The sequence below is a fragment of the Dendrobates tinctorius genome, unplaced genomic scaffold (genome assembly GCF_039654945.1).
Source record: "Dendrobates tinctorius isolate UK_male_01 unplaced genomic scaffold, ASM3965494v1 ptg000079l, whole genome shotgun sequence".
NCBI lineage: Eukaryota > Metazoa > Chordata > Amphibia > Anura > Dendrobatidae > Dendrobates > Dendrobates tinctorius.
The window spans coordinates 23608907-23631857 of NW_027361747.1; the positions used below are offsets into that span (position 1 = coordinate 23608907).

Below are 22951 nucleotides of genomic sequence, written 5' to 3' on the forward strand. Positions count from 1 at the left end.
TTATTAACTCATTACACAATATAAATAAAAGCAGTAAACAAGTAAGGACTTGTTGAATTAAAGATCAACAATAGCAAAAATAATTATCACCATAAGGAACGATCAGATTACCTGTCAGAACGTTATAATTGTAATAATATAACAAGGAAGAAAGACGAAATATAAGTCCATGACCCCTGGTTTATCTCTGGCATATGCATTAGTCGCTTGTTAATTTGATTACACAATATACTCTATGTTTCTTCCATGGGTCAGGTTCAGGTAAACTTCAAATGTGAATAAAATGTGGAAGTAAAGGTGAAGAAAAGAATGGCAAGAGAACAAAAAGAGTAACAGAAACTGATAGAAATGGGGAAGAATTCTGAGAAAGCATTTCTCCAATCCTCAGCTCTAGATGAAAGAACATCCATTATTCAACCTATCAAGTGGTGGCCGAAACAATTTTTATATTTGTTGAGTATTGGATCCAGAGTAGACTCTTATCTATATTGGAAGTACTTTTTGGATTCCAGGCTTCTTTCTAACAGAAGGAAGAGCTGCGATGGCACAAATCATGAAAGTCAATAAGTTCTGAGGAGTGAGTGGACCAAAACATGATCAATATCTTAGCAGTCATTGGAGGGGGAGGAAAGGCAAAGAAACCTGTATATAATTCAGGCTAGAATAAAAAACAGTAAAAGATAGGGGCCATTCAGTATAAGGTAAAATCATGAGAAGATGAATTAATATTTCACCCTGCATCAATCAAATCATGGAAATGAACATGTTTGGTTTGGTGTAAGTTTGACTTATCTAAGGACTATGGACAATTTTGTATCACCTCCTTTTATCAGGGGAACGCTTATTATGTTTTATTTTATATCACAAATATTTCAAATACAATCCTTATACATCCGAAAAATTGTCAAGCATTCATAATAGTGGTCTTGTCAGTCAGAGCAAATATTAGCATTTTCCTAACAGTAAATAGTGTTCTTTTTATCTCAGAAAACAGATTGCGGGAATAATTTCAATTTAATTTGTGGATTGAGTACAGAAGATGACTGATCTTGTATTATGCTCAGGAAACATTGAAAAGGTCTGACTAATGGATGCTAATTTAATGTTGACTTAGTCATTTGCTCAGTTTCATGTGTTAGAATCATTAATTAGAATCGTTTGGTGATATTTTTCCTCAAACATCATAACAAGAAGTATAATTGTTCATCATTTCACAAAAAAATGATAATGAAAGCATCTGCTCTCTACAAAGGATTGCCTGAATGATTATCCACAATATCAGTATTGACATTTTCACTAGGGCTTTATTAAATATTTCTTATCTGTACAAACATATATACTGTACATACAGTAGAAACAGCCCGAATATTGCATGAATAGAGAATGTACATCCATAATGTCATTCCAATGTCATGTTAAGACCAAGTACTATTTTAAAGATTTATTGCACAGCTATATTACACTGTGAAAAATATTGAAATACTATATTTTTGTGGGGTAGATGAAAGTTTATGTCAATGAAGCTCACACAAATATTATTTATTGCTCACATAAACCTGCCAGTCAAAAATGTAAGATATGTCCAATAAGGTGACCATAATACAATATAAAAGTGCATCAAAATGACACCATTCATGTAAGCAAACAGTCGTAAAGCAAATGAAAGTTCCCATCTTCTTTTCTCTGAAACATCAGGTTTGACAATGCTATCTTTTAAAAATATTTTTTCTGACTCTTAAAGAGTGGCTCTCAAGTTGTCTTTTTAGCAGGTAATAGCTATGCAGTCTCCTTGTTTTCTGGTTGCTTGAGGGACAGGTGCTCTTTCTTGAGTGACAGTTCAAGTGAGAAGCTTCATTCAACATAATTCAGACAACAAATGGGTTTTCTCAAGTTTAAACGTTATCCCTTATCCACAGGAAAGAGGATAACTTTCCTATAACTTTGGAAATACATTTTAAATATTAGCTCTCTGATATGGGTTAGTAATTCAATTGTAAAAAGACAACCCCCTTTTTGGAGTCCATGTACTCTAATAATGCATAATTACACCCCACAGAAAAGTGAACTAGAATACAGTTAATCGTAGCCCTCTCGAACAAGAGAATGGGCCCACAATCAATCTATCCCCTTCCCTCGGGTTCCACAGCGAGTGTAAAGAACTAATAGTCTCCCCTGGATGAAACTAAGGAAGACCTACTCTTTCGTCTAGCATCTGCCTGGGCTCCCATCCAAACAAAAACTAGGAACCATCTAGGCTGAAATGGTCATCCTTTATGAGACAAAATTTGTTTCCTAATAGATTTTTAAAAATTCATGAACTTATTTCCTATTGAATTTATTTAAATCTGTTTAAGACTTCTACTTCTATGTAGAGTTACCATAATCTAATTTTAAAAGTTTTGGAATGCAAAAGAATTGCAACATTTTATATGGAAATTAACATTTCGTCAGTTTCCCATAAGGCTCATCATGAAAAAAAAAACAATGTGGTTAAACACAATAAACTATTGTGAAAGTTTGAAAAGAAAGTTTCCTATAGAGGACGTTAATTAAAAGTATGCCCAGAACATGAAGTTAACATATTCTAATGGCATAACTTTAGCTTTCACCTTTTCCTTCACCTTCTGTATATCAAGTATGATGAAAGTGGATCAAATGCTAGAATCCTCTGAGACATCAAGGTAAATTTAAGATGCAGTAAGTATACAGTATAACAGCGCACAGACAAGGTAAACAGAGATAAGGTGTCGGCAGTGAAACAACACAGGCATTACTTAGGGATGACTTTTCTATAACTATATCATTATCTGTAAATGGCAGGGATACTTTAGACTTTGCTAAAGAGATAAAAAGTATAGCAATTTAAAAACGAGCAGAAAAATATCAGTTGTAAATCTTTTTTCCCCCCACCACACAGGTTTAAAAGGGAGAAGATAATTACATGGCTGCTAAAAATTACAGTGCTTACTCTAGAGGTAGCCATATAAAGTTGCTCTTCGACAATAGTTTTGTTCCACAAGGTTATTCTACTCTCAGCAGTCAAGCCATGTATAACAATGCAAATGATTAAGCATTTGTATAAAATCTCTAATGCATATTCCACTCTGTGACCCACATACTAAAAAGACTGTTTTATAAAAGATGGTGAAGTACAGTCGAGTAGTAAATAAATAATTTAAAGAAATGTCTGTTTAAGATCTGTCACTTCACGATAACATTCCCATTAGAATTACTTATGCCAAAACTTCGTTTACCTTTGCTTTGCTTCACACTCCTGAAAATGCATAAAACCTTGACTTCAATGATGTTTTACCATAGATACAATACATGGAAATGCATATTAAGTATACAGCGCTATCCGCTGCTTAAAAAATGTATATAGAAAATAGCAATGTGCATGGGTATTTTGTATCATCTATGATCAAAAGCTCAGACTGAAGTGTCATCTAGAGATCAGACTGATCTACAGTACATAGTATGATAATCTTCTGAGAATGTAACATTGACCAGTTCTTATTATGTATCCACAATTCTAACAACATGTAATTGAAAATGTGATATCTGTTATTAAACAGATATGCTCCTACCTCAGTACATTGGTAATGGCTCGGATATTCCCCCAATGTACTTAGTCTTCAAGTTAAGCTTCAGCCGCCACCCTAAGAAGAAAACACAGAGAAACAAATGTTATATTGGAGAAAACAGTCAAAATGATATTGAACTTAACAGGAAGTAATTTTAATACAATTTTATTCCAGTTTAAGTAAAATGAAGTTGGGAAAGTATGATCAAAAAATAAATTAATCAACTTCAGTTTCTAAAGCTAATATCACTACCATCTTAAAGGGTCAAATTTATTGCAGCAAACTTCTGACTTGTTGGACCAGGGTCACATGGTCATATTACACAATGGGACACTGATTTTCACAAAATCATGTCGATAAACATGATTGGCATTGTGCACGTGTCTAAATTCCAGAAGATTGCTTGGGCTTCCTTCTCAATAAATATGCACCTCTATATTTTCTAAAACAGATCAAAATAGTGCATACTGTAATATTTTTTAACTAGTTAATTGACTAGTATTGGTAAACAAGCTGTCCTTGCATGGTCTTTCTTGCACATGAACAGTGAATGGAATAAAAGTCATAAGTTTTAATTAATAGGCTTCAGGAACTGAGAAACAGTAGAAGAACAAGGCTGATATCTGAGCTCATTCTGTTTCAATTGGCTTATGCTGGGTTTCCTGAGATTGCTGGACTTAGTGGTTTGCAGCAAGAATAATTTATCAGAACTGAAAGATCAAAATACTCAAATGCTTCTGCATCATCATTCCACAGATAAGTAAGGCACTCAGTGTTAGGCGCCAGGATTCTCCCACTGCACAGGGTAGATCCTAAGCCTTTTCTGCTGTTGCAGTCCCCCATTTAGCCTCAGCTGCTGTGGGAGCTGCTCAGCAGAGATATGGGTCCCAGCATCTTGCCCAGGCTCATGCTGTTCATCTGGTTACTGCTGGCTCTCCAGCCAAGTCTATGGTATAACCAGCGATAGGCAGAGGCGATGGGACACTCTTGAGTCTAAGTCTAGAAATCACCTTACTAAGCATGTCCGTCAGTTGGCACCTTCCCATTGGTGCTCGGACATAATCTGCTCTGGTGATGTGTCAGCTCCGGATTGGCCTGCAGGTGATGTCAGTGTGAGTGTTTGTGGTGGAGCTTTGGCTTTAAAAGACTCTCAGCGATGCCCACGGGCGCTCTAGTGTCATTCATATTTGGTGTGTTTGAGTGGATAAGCTACCACTCTGCATGTTTGTGAGTTGGTTCACTCTATCAGCTTTGAGACAGATAGAGTTTTTGCTTGCCGCTTGGTTTTCAGCATCTGTATCCGGTCGTGTGTGCTCTTAGCATAGCTGAGTAACAGAGCAAGCCCAACCATAGAGTTTTTTGCTCCCTTGTGAGTCCACAGAGTTTTGTTTGTTTACTAGCATCAGTGTAGCATTTTGCTTTTTGACTCTCCATCAGTTTGGCCATGTTTGCGATTGGCACAGGTCGATTACAGAGTGAGCTCAACCCTTAGCTTCTTAGCTCTGTGAAGGTAACAGAGCTGTGTGGTGTGGGCTCTGTTTCACACTGCATGGAGTTAGCGCAGTCTCGATGCATGTATGCTGGCCGTATGTTCCACCATTATTATACACTAGCAGTTTTACATATCTGCACAGTTGACCCCGGGTTGCGATTGCACTTCATTTTACAAGGTGGGCCATTTATATGGATGCACCTAAATAAAATGGGAATGGTTGGTGATATCAACTTCCTGTTTGTGACACATTAGTATAATGTGCAAGCATTTCTTCTGTGGTGTTGCTATCAGTGTGTCAAGAGTGGGAGAAGAGGATTGCATTGACAATCCAACACAATGGGCAGCACCCTGAACACATTTTATAAGGGGTCATAAACTTGTAAATAACTCATGAAAGAATAAAGTTACGTTAAAACCAAGCACACATTTGTTTTTCTTGTGAAATTCTCAATAAATTTGATGCGTCACATGACCCTCTTCCCATTGAAAAAATAAAGTTGGATCCAAAATGGCCACCATGGTCACCACCCATCTTGAAAAGTTCCCCCCTCCCATATACTAATATGCCATAAACAGGAAGTTGATATCACCAACCATTCCCATTTTATTTAGGTGTATCCATATAAATGGCCCACACTGTACATCTTTATTTAGTGCCATCTGCCAACCCTAACAGTGCACTAGCGCCAGGGTCTGTCAAGCAATGGCGGATGAGCAGTGTATACAGCTGTAGATCCTGCAGCTGGAAGGAAGGTTGTTCACTCTTGAGTGGACAACTTCAGCAGTGGATTTTACCGCAGTAGTGGCACAAGCTGCCAGTGAGGCCGTTACAAGGGTCACTGCTGCAATGCCTGTACTGTTTTTCTCACAAGTCCCACTCCCCGATAAGTTTTCAGGGGATAGCAATGCTTGCAGGGGATTTGTAAACCAGTTCACTATTCAGTTATAGCTGCTGGCCTCATGTTTCTCATCTGAATGGGCCAAAGTTGAACTCCTGGTATCTCTATTGATGGACAGAGCATTTGCAGTGGGCTATGCCACTGTGGGAGTGCAATGATCAGCTGATTCAGAGTGTCCCTCATTTTCTGGATGCTCTGAAACAGGTCTTTTTGTGTCCTCAAGTGACTCATTACACCACGCTCCAACTTCTGGCGTCAACACAGGGATCTTCCTTGGTCAGCCAATTTGCCATCCAATTTCGGACTTTAGCATCTGAGTTGGAGTGGCTAGATAAGGCCTTGATACCCGTGTTTTGGCAGGGTCTTGCTGACCACGTAAAGCATGCCTTATCCACTAGTGAGATTCCCACTACACTGGATGACTTGATAACCAAAATGGATTTTCCTGGGAAATATGTTAAGGAACATCCTTTCAAGGGTAATGATTTGAATGTAAGGCAAAATAAATGACTCCTCAAAAAATGTATCATCACCACTATGGCTATGTTCACACATAGCATTTTTGATGTGTTTTTCAACTTTAGCATTGCTTTCAACCAATACAAATGCATTCACAGGGAAATGTCATTTAAACAATTAATAATAATAAATTTTATTTTTATAGCGCCGACATATTCCGCAGCACTTTACATTTCAGAGGGGATTTGTACAGACAATATACATTACAGCATAACAATAATCACATACAGTAGATTATAACGAATACCAAGAGGAATGAGGGCCCTGCTCGCAAGCTTACAGTCTATGAGGAAAGAGGTAGACACGAAAGGTGGGTGGTAACAGTTGCTCTGATTGTATGGACCAGCCATAATGTTAAGTGTGTAACAGTACAGACACAGAGGGCTAATGGATGCATAAAGCATGTGGGAACATGATGCGGGAAATCTGGTTATGGTAAAACTTTTGGCTGTGCCACACAGGGATAGATTAGGTTAATGTGTTGAGGCGATAGGCCAGTCTGAATAAATGCATTTTCAGGGCACACTTAAAATTGTAGGGATTGGGGACTAATCGTATTGACCTGGGAAGTGCATTCCAAAGAATTGGCGCGGCACGTGTAAAGTCTTGGAGACGGGAGTGGGAGGTTCTGAATATTGACCCAATTAACAACCTTAGCTGGCCATGTGGTGTGTGACACATCATCAGACATATCCTGTTTCATTTATGAAGGAGGGACTCTGAAAGTCACAAAGCCTATTTTTATATGGGCATCAGGCGGCATTAATATTCTTAATGGGCCATTAGCTGGCTATGATTTGTTGTTCCCATTATTAAACAATGGGTCTCATATACTGTTATTGGCTATGCACTGAGTAGCTGGGCTGCCAAAAATTAGGACGCACCCCAATACCCCTTTGACGAGACGTATAGGAGGGCTTCATGAAAAAATGTTCCCATTATATTTAACTGTTTTAATTGATTTGGAAGTTTTAATAAGGGGAGGAGTGAGGAGGGAAATGTAAGGTTTTAGGAAAAGGGGAAGGGGGTACAATTAGGAGAGGGGGAGGAAAGGGAAGGGAAAGGAAATGATAATAAACAAGTGACAATAAAAACAAGAAAACTCCAAATATACGTTTCCATAGCTTTGCATATGAAATTAAGCAGATGTAAACTGTATAGACTGCATCTAACTTAAGTTTATATCATAAAAAAACACTGTAGGTACTTAATGACCAGTATAATAAAAAAATAAAATAAAAATAAATAAATAGAAAATAAATAAATAAAAAAATAAGAAATGTTATGTGTTAACCAAATCTGTGGGAGTATTCCATCAGCCGTACCGTAGCGCAGATGTCGTTAATTATTTGGACAATAAAGTATATCTTTGGTTTAGGCCGTAACAGGAATTGATTTCCATTTGTCCCATTTCTTTATGTGTTTCTTTAAGATATTATTAATAATAGCGAAGCGTAGTTCCAAAGAGTAGTGCGAAGAGATTTTCTCCAAAACGTCTGAAAAATTTGGCACATCCACTCTTCCAGTACAATGCCAGGAAATTCCTAACCACCAGGAAAGTATGTACAGTCATATGTAAAAGTTTGGGCACCCCTATTAATGTTAACCTTTTTTCTTTATAACAATTTTGGTTTTTGCAACAGCTATTTCAGTTTCATATATCTAATAACTGATGGACTCAGTTATATTTCTGGATTCAAATGAGGTTTATTGTACTAACAGAAAATGTGCAATCTGCATTTAAACAAAATTTGACCGGTACAAAAGTATGGGCACCCTTATCATTTTCTTGATTTGAACACTCCTAACTACTTTTTACTGACTTCCTGAAGCACTAAATTGGTTTTGTAACCTCATTGAGCTTTGAACTTCATAGCCAGGTGTATCAAATCATGAGAAAAGGTATTTAAGGTGGCCACTTGCAAGTAGTTCTCCTATTTGAGTCTCCTATGAAGAGTGGCATCATGGGCTCCTCAAAACAACTCTCAAATGATCTGAAAACAAAGATTTTTCAACATAGCTTTTCGGGGGAAGGATACAAAAAGTTGTCTCAGAGATTTAACCTGTCAGTTTCCACTGTGAGGAACATAGTAAGGAAATGGAAGAACACAGGTACAGTTCTTGTTAAGCCCAGAAGTGGCAGGCCAAGAAAAATATCAGAAAGGCAGAGAAGAAGAATGGTGAGAACAGTCAAGGACAATCCACAGACCACCTCCAAAGACCTGCAGCATCATCTTGCTGCAGATGGTGTCACTGTGCATCGGTCAACAATACAGCGCACTTTGCACAAGGAGAAGCTGTATTGGAGAGTGATGCGAAAGAAGCCATTTCTGCAAGCATGCCACAAACAGAGTCGCCTGAGGTATGAAAAAGCACATTTGGACAAGCCAGTTACATTTTGGAAGAAGGTCCTGTGGACTGATGAAACAAAGATTGAGTTGTTTGGTCATACAAAAAGGCGTTATGCATGGAGGCTAAAAACACAGCATTCCAAGAAAAACACTTGCTACCCACAGTAAAATTTGGTGGAGGCTCCATCATGCTTTGGCGCTGTGTGGCCAATGCCGGCACCGGGAATCTTGTTAAAGTTGAGGGTCGCATGGATTCAACTCAGTATCAGCAGATTCTTGACAATAATGTGCAAGAATCAGTGACGAAGTTGAAGTTACGCAGGGGATGGATATTTCAGCAAGACAATGATCCAAAGCACCGCTGCAGAGGAACAATTACAATGTTCTGGAATGGCCATCCCAGTCCCCAGACTTGAATATCATTGAACATCTGTGGGATGATTTGAAGCGGGCTGTCCATGCTCGGCGACCATCAAACTTAACTGAACTGGAATTGTTTTGTAAACAGGAATGGTCACAAATACCTTCATCCAGGATCCAGAACTCATTAATAGCTACAGGAAGCGACTAGAGGCTGTTATTTTTGCAAAAGGAGGATCTACGAAATATTAATGTCACTTTTATGTTGAGGTGCCCATACTTTTGCACCGGTCAAATTTTGTTTAAATGCAGATTGCACATTTTCTGTTATTACAATAAACCTCATTTGAATCCAGAAATATAACTGAGTCCATCAGTTATTAGATATATGAAACTTAAATAGCTGTTGCAAAAACCAAAATTGTTATAAAGAAAAAAAGGTTAACATTAATAGGGGTGCCCAAACTTTTACATATGACTGCATTATAAAAAAAAATTTTGTACTGCCACACTGTTTTCCTATGCATTGCATGCAAGGCCCACCTTGCCACAAAGTTACACGCAACCCAATAACCCTTTGAACCTGAGGTACTGGATATGTGGCAAGTATTTTTATTATTTACAGCAAAATACTGTCAAGAACTAGGGTAGCACACAGCAAAAACAGTTGAATGGAGGCTTCAAATGCTACAATTTGTAGCTGAGTAAGAAAAATAAAGTCCAGCTCACCAGTTAAGACATCACGAGAATCAGAGCACGGAACCGCCGTGTCAAGGCATGGGACATTGCACAATAGAAGAGAATCCAGCTCTACGATGAAGTGAAAAAAATCCAATTCTTTATTCATTTGAGAGTTTCAAAAACAGAGGATAAAAGTAACAGCATAGATAGCAGCAAACAATGCGTTATCAATGCGTTCCAGGTGTCGCAGCACCCTTAGTCATGAAACTCTCAAATGAATAAAGAACTGGATTTTTTTCACTTCATCATTGAGCTGGATTCTCTTCTATTGTACAATTTGTAGCCCATTGATAGATGAAGCGTGTGATGGAGATATCAAACTGTAAAATATGTGGCCCGTATTTTTATTTTTTTTACAGGAAAATAGTGTCATGAACTAGTGCAGCACACAGCAAAAACAGTTGAATTGAGGCCTCAAATGCCACAATTTGCAACCCACAGATAGATGAGGCGTGTGACAAAGATGCCACACTTTCATATATCTGGCCTGTATTTTTTTTGGCCAGTAAAATTGTGTCAATTAGTAGGCTGACACAACAAAAAAAGTTCTATGAAGGCCTGAAATGGCACAACTTTGTCTGCAATGATATAGAATCATAGAATCGTAGAGTTGGAAGGGACCTCCTGAGCCATCTGGTCCAACCCCCTGCTCAAAGCAGGATTCGCTAAATCATCCCAGACAGATGTCTGTCCAGCCTCTGTTTGAAGACATCTATTGAAGGACAACTCACCACCTCTCGTGGCAGTCTGTTCCACTCATTGATCACTCTAACTGTCAAAAAGTTTTTTCTAATATCTAATCTGTGTCTCCTCCCATTCAGTTTCATCCCATTGCTTCTAGTCATTCCTTGTGCAAATGAGAATAAAGATGATCCTTCTGCAATGTGACAGCCCTTGAGATATTTGTAGACAGTTATTAAGTCACCTCTCAGTCTTCTCTTTTGAAAACTAAACATTCCCAAATCCTGCAACCTTTCCTCATAAGACAGGGTTTGCAGACCGGTCACCATTCTGGTTGCTCTTTTCTGAACTTGCTCCAGTTTGTTGATGTCGTTTTTAAAATGTGGGGCCCAAAACTGGACACAGTATTCCAAATGTGGTCTGACCAAAGAGGAGTAGAGGGCAATAATGACTTCACGTGATCTAGACTGTATGCTTCTGTTAATACACCCTAGAATTGCATTTGCCTTTTTTGCTGCTGCATCACACTGTTGACTCATATTCAGTCTGTGATCTATTAGTATACCCAAGTCTTTTTCACATGTGCTGTTGCTTAGCCCTATTCCTCCCATTCTGTATATGCGTTTTTATTTTTATTGCCCAGATGTAGTACTTTGCATTTTTCCCTGTTAAAAACCATTCTGTTAGTTGCTGCCCACTGCTCTAGTTTATTTATATCTTTTTGAATCCTCTCTCTCTTCTCTAGTATTAGCTATCCCTCCTAGCTTTGTGTCATCAGCAAATTTAATCAGATTACCCTCAATTCCTTCATCTAAATCATTGATAAAGATGTTGAACAATACAGGACCCAGGACAGAGCCCTGTGGTACCCCACTTGAGACATTTTTCCAACTTGATGTGTAGCCATTTACGACCACTCTTTGGGTCCGATCACTAAGCCAGTTATGAATCCACCTAACAGTTGCCTTGTCCATTCCATACTTAGTCATTTTTTCAATAAGGATTGTGTGAGATACTTTGTCAAATGCTTTGCTGAAGTCAAGATATACTATATCTACACTATCTATCTATTTCCCCGATCCACCCAATCAGTGATTCTGTCATAGAAGGAAATTAAGTTAGTCTGACATGACTTATTAGTTACAAACCCATGCTGACTCTGTTTAATCACTTCATTCTTATCTAGGTACTTAAATACATGCTGTTTAATAACATAGCGATCCGTGTGGTGGATAAAACTCTGTGGAAAATATCTGCCCTGTAGCTAAATATTTTTTGGCAACTAAATATATTTTGCTAGCAAAATGGTGTCATAAATTGTATAAGACACTACCAAAAAATTTTAAAGTACCACAAACATGGCAGAATTTTCTGCGCACTAAAATGTGATCGCTGGGACGGTCATACCCATTTAAAATAGCTGGATTTTCATGCTGTACTATGAAAAGGATCTGGCTGTATTCTGCAGTGTCAACAAGCAAATGGAGAAAAAAGTGTGCTCTGGATTGCTTTTGAATAAAATAATCAGGATTAAGAATGTAAAAAAAAAATATTCCTAGCCACTGATACCTAGGGCTATGTATATACGGTCAATATATGTAGTAGGCAGCAGCAGCAGACTGTAATGGAATGGACACTCTTGATGTCTGCAATGAAGTATGCCACATACAAGGCCTGCCTGACTAGCAGTGATATCTACATACCCACATACAGCGCCTGCATGCCTTGCACTGATATGGACTGTATATGTCCACTTACAATCCCTGCCCACCTAGCACTGCAATCTTTATACCCCGTAATTAGTCCTTAGAAGGACTGTTGATTTAGCTGAATTTGTGTATTCAATTATGGTATACTCACACTAACTTTGAAACCCCCAAATCTGACCCTATCTTGACAGCAACCCTCCCTATACTATCTGATTCCAGAGCTGATCGTGATGAGCAGGGCGGCGCCAGGTCTAATATAGACCTGATGATAGTGTGCCGCCAGCCAATCACTCTAGTGCCACAACCAACATGGCTGCGGCATACAATCCCTGCATGCTGATTGGCGCTCTAAAGAGCGCCAAGCATGCAGGGCTTGAACCCGAACTCCCACTGAACAATCCCGGAAATGCTCAGCACTCGCTGAGCACCGCGAGTGCAGCAAAGCTTTGGCGAGTGCCAAGCATTACCGAGTATGCTCGCTCATCACTAATTACTATCAATATTAAAAATGATTATTAAGAAAGTCAATTTTCCTTCACTGCTTTATGCTAAACAATAGCAAAGCAAATATATGCAGGAAGAAATTGCATGCAAAGTCTAAACAGGCTGGAACATATAGTTATAATACAGAAATCGAATACATGGTTGACCTGTGATTTTGTTTGACAGTTCAGTACTTTTGTTGAAATCAGTAAACCATTAAAATTAGCAGTTGCTTGTGTCAGCACATTTATGAGAAATGTGAATAGCAAAGCTGCAAAATTACACATTAATTGTCTATACCATCTATTAGACTTTATGCATAAATATATTTTTCACACCTCTCGAGCATATCATGCATAATAAAGTATGTACACTTCAAACAAATCTACATGAAAGGAGATTAGTATGAATGCATTCATTATGCAAATTTATAGACAATACTGTGCTTGCTATTTAGTCCAATCTAGTATTTCTTTTGTGTAATTTTTAATTGCCATTTCAATACATATAGGGATCATGTGATTTTTGTGTCCTTGATATGTCAAACATACTTTATGCTTGAATGTCAAAATATATAAATAAAAATAACATGTAATATAAACACAAAGACAAAAGAGGGCTTGAAGGCAAACAGGTACAGTTAGGTCCATATATATTTGGACAGAGACAACATTTTTCTAATTTTGGTTCTAGACATTACCACAATGAATTTTAAACAAAACAATTCAGATGCAGTTGAAGTTCAGACTTTCAGCTTTCATTTGAGGGTATCCACATTAAAATTGGATGAAGGGTTTAGGAGTTTCAGCTCCTTAACATATGCCACCATGTTTTTAAAGGGACCAAAAGTAATTGGACAGATTAAATAATTGTAAATAAAATGTTCATTTCTAGTACATGGCTGAAAACCCTTTGTTGGCAATGACTGCCTGAAGTCTTGAATTCATGGACATCACCAGATGCTGCGTTTCCTCCTTTTTGATGCTCTGCCAGGCCTTCACTGCAGTGGTTTTCAGTTGCTGTTTGTTTGTGGGCCTTTCTGTCTGAAGTTTAGTCTTTAGCAAGTGAAATGCATGCTATATCGGGTTGAGATCAGGTGACTGACTTGGCCATTCAAGAATATTCCACTTCTTTGCTTTAATAAACTCCTGGGTTGCTTGGCTTTATGTTTTGGGTCATTGTCCATCTGTAGTATGAAACAATGACCAATCAGTTTGGCTGCATTTGGCTGGATCTGAGCACACAGTATGGCTCTGAATACCTCAGAATTCATTCGGCTGCTTCTGTCCTGTGTCACATCATCAATAAACACTAGTGACCCAGTGCCACTGGCAGCCATGCATGCCCAAGCCATCACACTGCCTACGCCGTGTTTTACAGATGAAGTGGTATGCTTTGGATCATGAGCTGTACCACGCCTTCGCCATACTTTTCTCTTTCCATCATTCTGGTAGAGGTTGATCTTGGTTTCATCTGTCCAAAGAATGTTCTTCCAGAACTGTGCTGGCTTTTTTAGATGTTTTTTAGCAAAGTCCAGTCTAGCCTTTTTATTCTTGATGCTTATGAGTGGCTAGCACCGTGCAGTAAACCCTCTGTATTTATTTTCATGCAGTCTTCTCTTTATGGTAGATTTGGATATTGATACGCCTACCTCCTGGAGAGGGTTGTTCACTTGGTTGGCTGTTGTGAAGGGGTTTCTCTTCACCATGGAGACTATTCTGCGATCATCCACCACTGTTGTCTTCCGTGGGCGCCCAGGTCTTTTTGCATTGATGAGTTCACTAGTGCTTTCTTTCTTTCTCCGGATGTACCAAATTATAGATTTTGCCACTCCTAATGTTGTAGCAATTTCTCGGATGTTTTTTTCTGTTTTTGCAGCATAAGGATGGCTTGTTTCACCTGCATGGAGAGCTCCTTTGACCGCATGTTTCCTTCACTGCAAAACCTTCCAAATGCAAGCACCACACCTCAAATCAACTCTAGGCCTTTGTCTGCTTAATTGAGAATGACATAACGAAGGGATTGCCCACACCTGTCCATGAAATAGCCTTGGAGTCAATAGTCCAATTACTTTTGGTCCCTTTAAAAACAGAGTGGCACATGTTAAGGAGCTGAAACTCCTAAACCCTTCATCCAATTTTAATGTGGATACCCTCAAATGAAAGCTGAAAGTCTGAACTTCAACTGCATCTGAATTGTTTTGTTTAAAATTCATTGTGGTAATGTCTAGAACCAAAATTAGAAAAAATGGTGTCTCTGTCCAATTATATATGGACCTAACTGTATGTTGGCAACTGTAGTCTCAAATAGAGATGAGCGAATTTGTTTGAATTCGGTTCTGAATATGATCGGATTCGAATATTGTTTTTGCAATATTCATTGAACACAGACGAACGCCATTAGAGTTATTGGGAATAGACATTACTGAATATGTTCGGAACCGATCATAAGACATACATTCAGCATAAATAGTGTTCGAATATGGCTCAAATATGTTAAAATCAGATTTGGTCCCAAAATTTGCTCATCTCTAGTCTAAAATATCTCATTATTGAGCGATGACCAATTAATTTTACTAGAATGGAGTCACAAGCCCCTCATTCCTCTTTACTGCATGTTTGAGTTTAGCACTGTAGCTGTCAAAATGTCAATGAAACGACACTAGTATTTCCATTGGCTTTATATACATTGGAGAAACAGAGGTCAAATACTGTACAAGCTCAGGACCCCTGTTCTAGTGATCAGACTCTATTGATCAGGTAAATTTTCATTTTTTTTCTCACCAATCATCACAATGTGTTCAGTTTATTGAAATGTTCATATCAAGTAATCAACTTACATGCCTCCATTCCTACATTGGATAGGCTGTCTCTTTTTTCTGGCAGCTCCAGTTCTAAAGGAGGTACTGACAGTGGGGGAAGAACGCTATTATGCCAGTGATGTGTGATGGGTGGTGCACTTCCCAAACATCATACACTGTTACTATCTCAAGCTCACTTTCTTCAGCAATAAGTCATTAAGCTGTATTCTATGATAACCAAGGTCTTTGGTCTGCTAAGTGGAACTATGGCAAGATGGGAGCAGTCCATGGGGTACACAGTGCACTATTTAAATTTTACATGTCCACTGTCAGACTAGAGAACTTTGGGTCCTTCTGAAGGCATGATTATTTTGACCCTGGGTGCATTATTACAACCATGTACAGTATGTTTTAGTCTGAAATGCTGCAGACTATGGGTCTCAGCTGACCGGCGGCTTTTCCTTTACCCATATACCATGACTCTCTAATGTGTGTATATTGAGAAAGACCAGTCAGCCTAAGAGAATGGGGTAGGGAGAAGTGGCTGGTGATAAGCCTCTTGGACTAGTCATCAGTGACACAAAGTCTCAGCAGCTTTTCTAAGCATGTTTTCTCTGAAATGTCACAATGTCAGACCTGTTTCCTGCGGCCTGTGACTCAGTCAACATTCTTTCTGTACATTTTCAATGCAGCTTTTACCCTTTGCAATGCATAGGGTAAAAACTAAGGTTAAATCCACTTTTGGATTTTGGAACAAAAACCTAAGAAGATGGGCTAGAATACAAGTTTGAGTGCATGCAGCGTGTAGGCACGTGTTCACACTGGTCACTAAACAAAAAAACTAAGCTAAAAACAAAATAAGCAAATACCCTGCAGTAAATAAATATTAATAGTGCATTTTGGTGTACATTTGCTAAAGAATAATACAGCATCAGTTAAGATGGGATTATAAAAAAATGTAATCTACGTTTAACAGAAAAATTATGTGTGAAAAATCCTCAGTCTATTTTTTTGTGCCAAAATCATTGCAATTTTCAACCTCTTCAATTCAAAAGATACAATCTTATAAATCTGTTAAAAGTATGTTCACACAGACTTTGGATATATAAGCATATTCTGCTCCAAAATCCACATGTAAATCTGTTTCAAATAATCTTATAGCTGTCATTGGCAAAACACACATTTACTGCATGTTTGTTTTCACCATGTGTGTTCTTCAGCAAAATAACAACAAATGTTCATTTTTGCTGCTTTTCTGCCTTGACTACTGAATAAAAAGAAATCTATAAAAAGACCATATACAAAAAAGGAGTAAAAAATTATAGCAAAAAATATGTCAAATAGTGTTTAAGCATTTATGTTGATTTTTCAGCATTAAAAATCTGTGTTAAAAAGCTCTTTGGGAACAACAAAATCTGCATTTAACACATGTGAATGTGCATGTAGATTTTACTGCAAATAAGTTGCAGATATAGTGTGAAAATTTGGTAATTGATCATTTACCCTTACTGACAGAGCTGTGAACTTAAGAGGTGTACCTCAATCTGTTACGGGTTTATTGATATAGCAAAAACTTTCATTAACACCACAATTCCAAAATATTTTTGGTAAAACAATATTTTCATATAATTTATATGGTCATAACTGACTAAGAACCCCCTTACCTGATATACAGTATATATAAATATATATATATATATATATATAGAGGCATGTTGGAGTCGGATATTCCTGACTCATGAAGAGGTGCACGACTCTTTATGAATCTGGTGAGTAATGATATCTTACTCCAGTCAGGTACTGGAGTAAGATGGCTTTTGTAGGAAATGCCACAGTTCATCATGATTTAGATGCGCTGTGTCATGTGGCTCCCAACATGCCCCTTTTTTTGCTGTGATTTCCGTGAATTATACATGTCTATTACCAGTTATTGTATTGCATTTCAGATATGGTGATTTTAAATTAGATTAACCCTTTGATCTCTGCTTAATCTGTTGTGTAACCCACTGAATGTTTTTTGAATTCTACACTTAGACTGTCTAATATTTTTTCTAGCTTTCTTCTCTGCCTCCTTTCCTGGATATGAACCTAGATATATTCTGTCTGAGTTCCCATTCTGTCATCTTTTCTCAACTCACTCCACCAGCCAACAGTTACACAGTGAACACAAACTTTGGGCCGCTGTAGCAAAGAGATCTGTGCAGGGATTAGAAGTATAAATAACAAAATATCCTCGGAACCTTCAAAGTGGCATCATTAATTCCACAGCACATTATCATAACTGTCCCTATAATGGCTCAAAATACAAATTCCCTATCAGTATTTCTTTGGAGTGTGGGAAAAAACCCATGCAAAGGCGGAGAGGATTCAAACCATATGCATATGTTTTAGTGTTGCAATGTTACACTGCTAAGTTAACCACTGAGCCACCAATCTGCCCAGGTTTACACCAGGTCTGTCCATAATATGATAGTGGACACATAAGCATGTTGTGTTATTCCTTCTCAGATATTTTATGCTACAAATAAAGTCTTTCAACATATTTTCTGTGGCTTATTTCTATTTCCATAAAAGTGCAACTGTGTTAGAATCCATCTTCTGAAGCCTCATATGTTCCCTTTGTAAATAAAAGTATCTTAGATCAGTGGAAAGAATAATCTGACTGCTGCTTACTCCAGAACACTGACCAAGTTTAACAGGAATCTCTGATAGCACAATGTCAAGCAACCTCAAATGCTAATTATCGGTTGCTATGGAAACTTCCTTACTTTAACAAGACAGTATAATCTACATGTAGGCCTTCAGCTATTGTACAGTTTAGAATGTATTTCATGGATTTTCTCAAAGACTAATTTTGGCAAGTTTGCTAAAAATATAAATTTGCCTTTCGGCAAAAGTGAGATAATCAAGCGTTCTCGCCATCCAATTTATGCAATAAGAATAGTTTAATGCAAAATTATTTTGTGACACATATGTTAATTTTAGCCATGCAAACTTTTTTTTGGTGAGTTTAAAAGTGTCATTAAAGGAAAGGAATTATGTTGTTTTGCGTAATCTTGTAAAACTACTTGCTATATTTATGATGCTTGCAGGAAATTATCATCATGCAAATATATAGTCACAAATATTAAAACTGTACCGTGAAATTAATGATAATGTCTACAAGTAATGCTTTAATTACTAAGTAAGAAGTTGTTAATTAAGCGCAACCCCCGGCAGGCCCACACAGACCTCCGGCAGCCCGCACAGACCCCAGGTAGCCCGCACTCACCCCCGGCAGGCCCGTACAGACCCCCAGCAGGCCCGCAACAGACCCCCGGCAGCCCGCACAGACCACCGGCAGGCCCGTACAGACCCCCGAGAGGCCCGTACAGACCCTGCCCGCACACACAGACACACACAGTGTCCATCCACGCACCGCCCACACTCTTCCCCCCTCCTGAACTGGATGTGCAAGGAAAGAAAGGGTTTATTTTCATTCCGATATTTGTGCCCCATTGACTTGCATGCGTTTCCGGTATCGGAATTGGCGATACCCGATACTTTTTGGTATCGGTCCGATCCAATCCGATCCGATACTTCCCGATATCGGAAGGTATCGCTCAACACTAATTATTAAAAAGCCCTCCTACTCTGCACTCATTACCTGTATTAAATGCACCTGTTTGAACTCATTATCTCAAGCAATTATTATAAAATGGAAGAAACACAAGATAACTGTCAATCTTCCTCAGTCAAGGTTCTCTATGCAAGATCTTGCCTTGTGGGGTAAGGGTAATTCTGAGAAAGGTCAGGAATCAGCCAATAACTACAGGGGAGGACCTGTTCAATGACCTGAAGAGAGCTGGGACCACAGTCTCAAACTTTAATATTAGAAACACACTATGCCATCATGGATTAAATTCTTGCAGGGCACGCAAGGTCCCCCTGCTCATGACAGTTCATATCCAGGCACTTTTGTAGTCCATCAATGAGCATCTGGATGATCCAAAGGAGGAATGTGAGAAAGTCATGTAGTCTGATGAGACTAAAATAGAACTTTTGGTATCAACTCCACTCACCGTGCATGGAGGAAGAAGAAGGATGAGTGCAAGCCCAAGAACACTGTCCCGACCATGAAGCATGGTGGGGGACGCGTCATACTTCGGTAATGCTTTTTTGCACATGGGACAGGATGATTGTACCATCTTGATGGGAGGAAGGATGGGGCATGCATTGAAATAGTTTGGCCGACTCCTTTCCTTCAGTAGAAACATCGAAGATGGGACAGAGCTGGGTCTTCCAATATGACAATGACCCGAAACACACAGCCAGGTCAACTAAGGAGTGAGGCTCTGTATGAAGCATTTCAAGGTTCTGGAATGGCCTAGCTAGTCTCCAGACCTGAACAACAATAAAAAGGGAGGGAGCAGTAAAACCCAAAACCTAAAAGATCTGGAGAAAATCTGTATGGAAGAGAGGGCCAAAGTTCCTTCTGCAGTATTAGCAAACTTGGTCAACAACTACAGAAAGTGTCTGACCTCTGTAATTGCAAATAAAGGTTTCTGTACCAAATATTAACCCCTTCACCCTGAAGCCTATTTTCACATTCCTGACCAGGCCAAATTTTACAATTCTGATCAGTGTCATTTTATGTGGTAATAACTCAATGAATTCCACTGCTTCTGATATTTTTTTCTCATGACATATTGTGCTTTATAATAGTGGTAAAAAATTTTCGATACGTCTTGCATTTACTTGTCAAAGATATCAGAAATTTTGTAAAAATTTGGAAAATTTTGAAATTTTTAGACTTTTTTATGCCCTTAAATCAGAATTATAAGCACAATTTTTGAACATTTTTTGTTAGAAAGCTATGAGGATTAAAAGTTGACCAACGATTTCTCATGTTTCCAACAAAATTTCCAAAACTTTTTGAAGCGAGGGGCCTATATGTCAGAAAATACACCAAAGTGACACCATTATAAAAACTGCACCACTCAAGGTGCTCAAAACCATGTTCAAGAAGTTTATTTAGTCTTCAGGTGCTTCATAGTAATTTTTGGAATGTGGGAATAAAAAATGAATCAAACCTTAATTTTTTTTGTTAGGAAGTTTTAACCCCTTTCCTACATTAGATGTACTATTCTGTCCATGTGACCTGGGACCTAAGTCCCAAGGATGGAATAGTACGTCATAGTGATCAGCGGCACCCCTCGTGGGGCGCGCCGATGATTGCGGCTGGGTGTCAGCTGATTATCACAGCTGACACCCGGCACTATGTGTCAGGGGTGGTCACGGACCACCCCTGGCACATTAACCCCCGACACACTGAAACATGATCGCAGTGTACCGGAGGTTCAGGGAAGCATGCTGCGGGGGCCTCCTTCCCTGCAGGTCCCCGGATCCAATATGGCAGTGGGGACCTTCAGGGGCCTGCAGGGAGGTGTCTTTCTCAGTGCCCGCAGAGCGCCGGCATGAGAAAGCCTCCAGCAGTGCCTGCAGATCGCTGATCTGACACACTGCTGTGCAAGGTGTCAGATCAGCAATCTGATATATTACAGTAATGTCCCCCAGGGACAATGTAATAAAGTAAAAAAAAGTGTAAAAATAATTTATAAAAAAATCGCTAAATAAATTAAAAAATATATATTCCCTAATAAATTCATTTTTTGAAAATAAAAAAAAATCAACAAAAGTACACATATTTGGTGTTGCAGCATCTGTAGCGACCCGCCCTATAACACTGTCCCACTAGTTAACCCCTTTATTGAACCCCTTATAAAATAAAAATAAAAAAAAGCAAAAAAAATGCTTTACCATCATACCGCTGAACAAAAAGTGCAATAACGCGCGATCAAAAAGATGGATACAAATATCCATGGTACCACTGAAAACCTCACCTTGTCCCGCAAAAAACAAGCCACCACACAGGATCATCAGCAAAAAAATAAAAAAGTTTTAGCTCGCAGAATAAAGTGATGCAAAAATAATTATTTTTTATGTAAAATTGTTTTCATTGCATAAAAGCGACAAAACATAAAAAAAGACATAAATGAGGTATCGCTGTAACTGTACTGACCTGAAGAATCAAACCGCCTTATCAATTTTACCATGCGCGGAATGGTGTAAAAGAAATTCATGAAATGCTGGTCTTTGTTCATTCTGCGTCCCAAAAATCAGAATAAAAAGCGATCAAAAAATGTCACGTGCCCAAAAATGGTACCAATAGAAACCTCAACTCATCCCGCAAAAAATAAGACCTCACATGACTCGGTAGGTCAAAATATGGAAAAATTATAGCTCTCAAAATGTGGTGATGCAAAAACTATTTTTACAATAAAAAGCGTCTTTTAGCGTGCGACAGATGCCAAATATAAAAACCCGCCATGAATAGTAAATCAAACCCCCCCTGTTATTACCCCCTTATTTATGGAAAAATAATAAAATAAAAAAAGTATTTATTTCCATTTTCCCATTAGGGTTAGGGTTAGGGCTGAGATTAGGGTTAGGGGTGAGCTGGAGTTAGGGTTGAAGTTAGAATTGGGGGGTTTCCACTGTTTTGGCACATCAGGGGCTTTCCAAATGTGACATGGGATCCGATCTCAATTACAGCCAAAAAAGTCTAATGGCGCTGCTTCCCTTCCGAGCTCTGCCATGCACCCAAATAGTGGTTTACCCTCACATGTGGGGTATCAGCGTACTCAGGACAAATTGCACAATAACTTTTTGGGTCCTGTTACCCTTGGGAAAATAAAAATTGGGGGTGAAAAGATCATTTTTTTGGAAAAAATATGATTTTTTAATTGTACGGCTGTACGTTATAAACTTCTGTGAAGCCCTTGGGGGTTCAAAGTGCTCACTACATATCTAGATAAGTTCCTTGGGGGGTCTAGTTTACAAAATGGGGTCACTTGTGGGGGGTTTCCACTGTTTAGTATCATCAGGAGCTCTCCAAACATGACATGGCATCCGATCTGAATTCCAGCCAATTTTGCAGTGAAAAAGTCAAATGGCACTCCTTCCCTTCTAAGCGCTGCCATGTGCCGAAACAGTAGTTCCCCCCAACATATCAGGTATCAGCATACTCAGGACAAATTGCACAATAACTTTTGCAGTCTAATTTCTCCTGTTACCCTTGGTAAAATAAAAAATTGAACCTGAAGTAATTTTTTTTGGTGAAAAAAAGTTAAATGTTCATTTTTTTTAAACATTCAAAAAATTCCTGTGAAGCACCTGAAGGGTTAATGAACTTCTTGAATCTGGTTTTGAGTACCTTGAGGGGTGCAGTTTTTACAATGGCATCACTTTTGGGTATTTTCTATCATATAGACCCCTCAAAGTGATTTC

At 38.6% G+C, this 22951-nt stretch overlaps 1 protein-coding gene across 3 annotated transcripts in view; it reads right to left on the reverse strand.

Moving 5' to 3' along the window:
• The window catches only part of SGCZ (sarcoglycan zeta), a 1731118-nt gene that overhangs the window by 1106280 nt on the left and 601887 nt on the right, over positions 1-22951 (reverse strand). For all 3 annotated transcript variants that reach the window (XM_073583597.1, XM_073583598.1, XM_073583596.1), the window contains one exon: positions 3588-3659. The gene's annotated coding sequence lies outside the window, so the exon portion shown is untranslated. The remainder of the gene's footprint in view (positions 1-3587; positions 3660-22951) is intronic.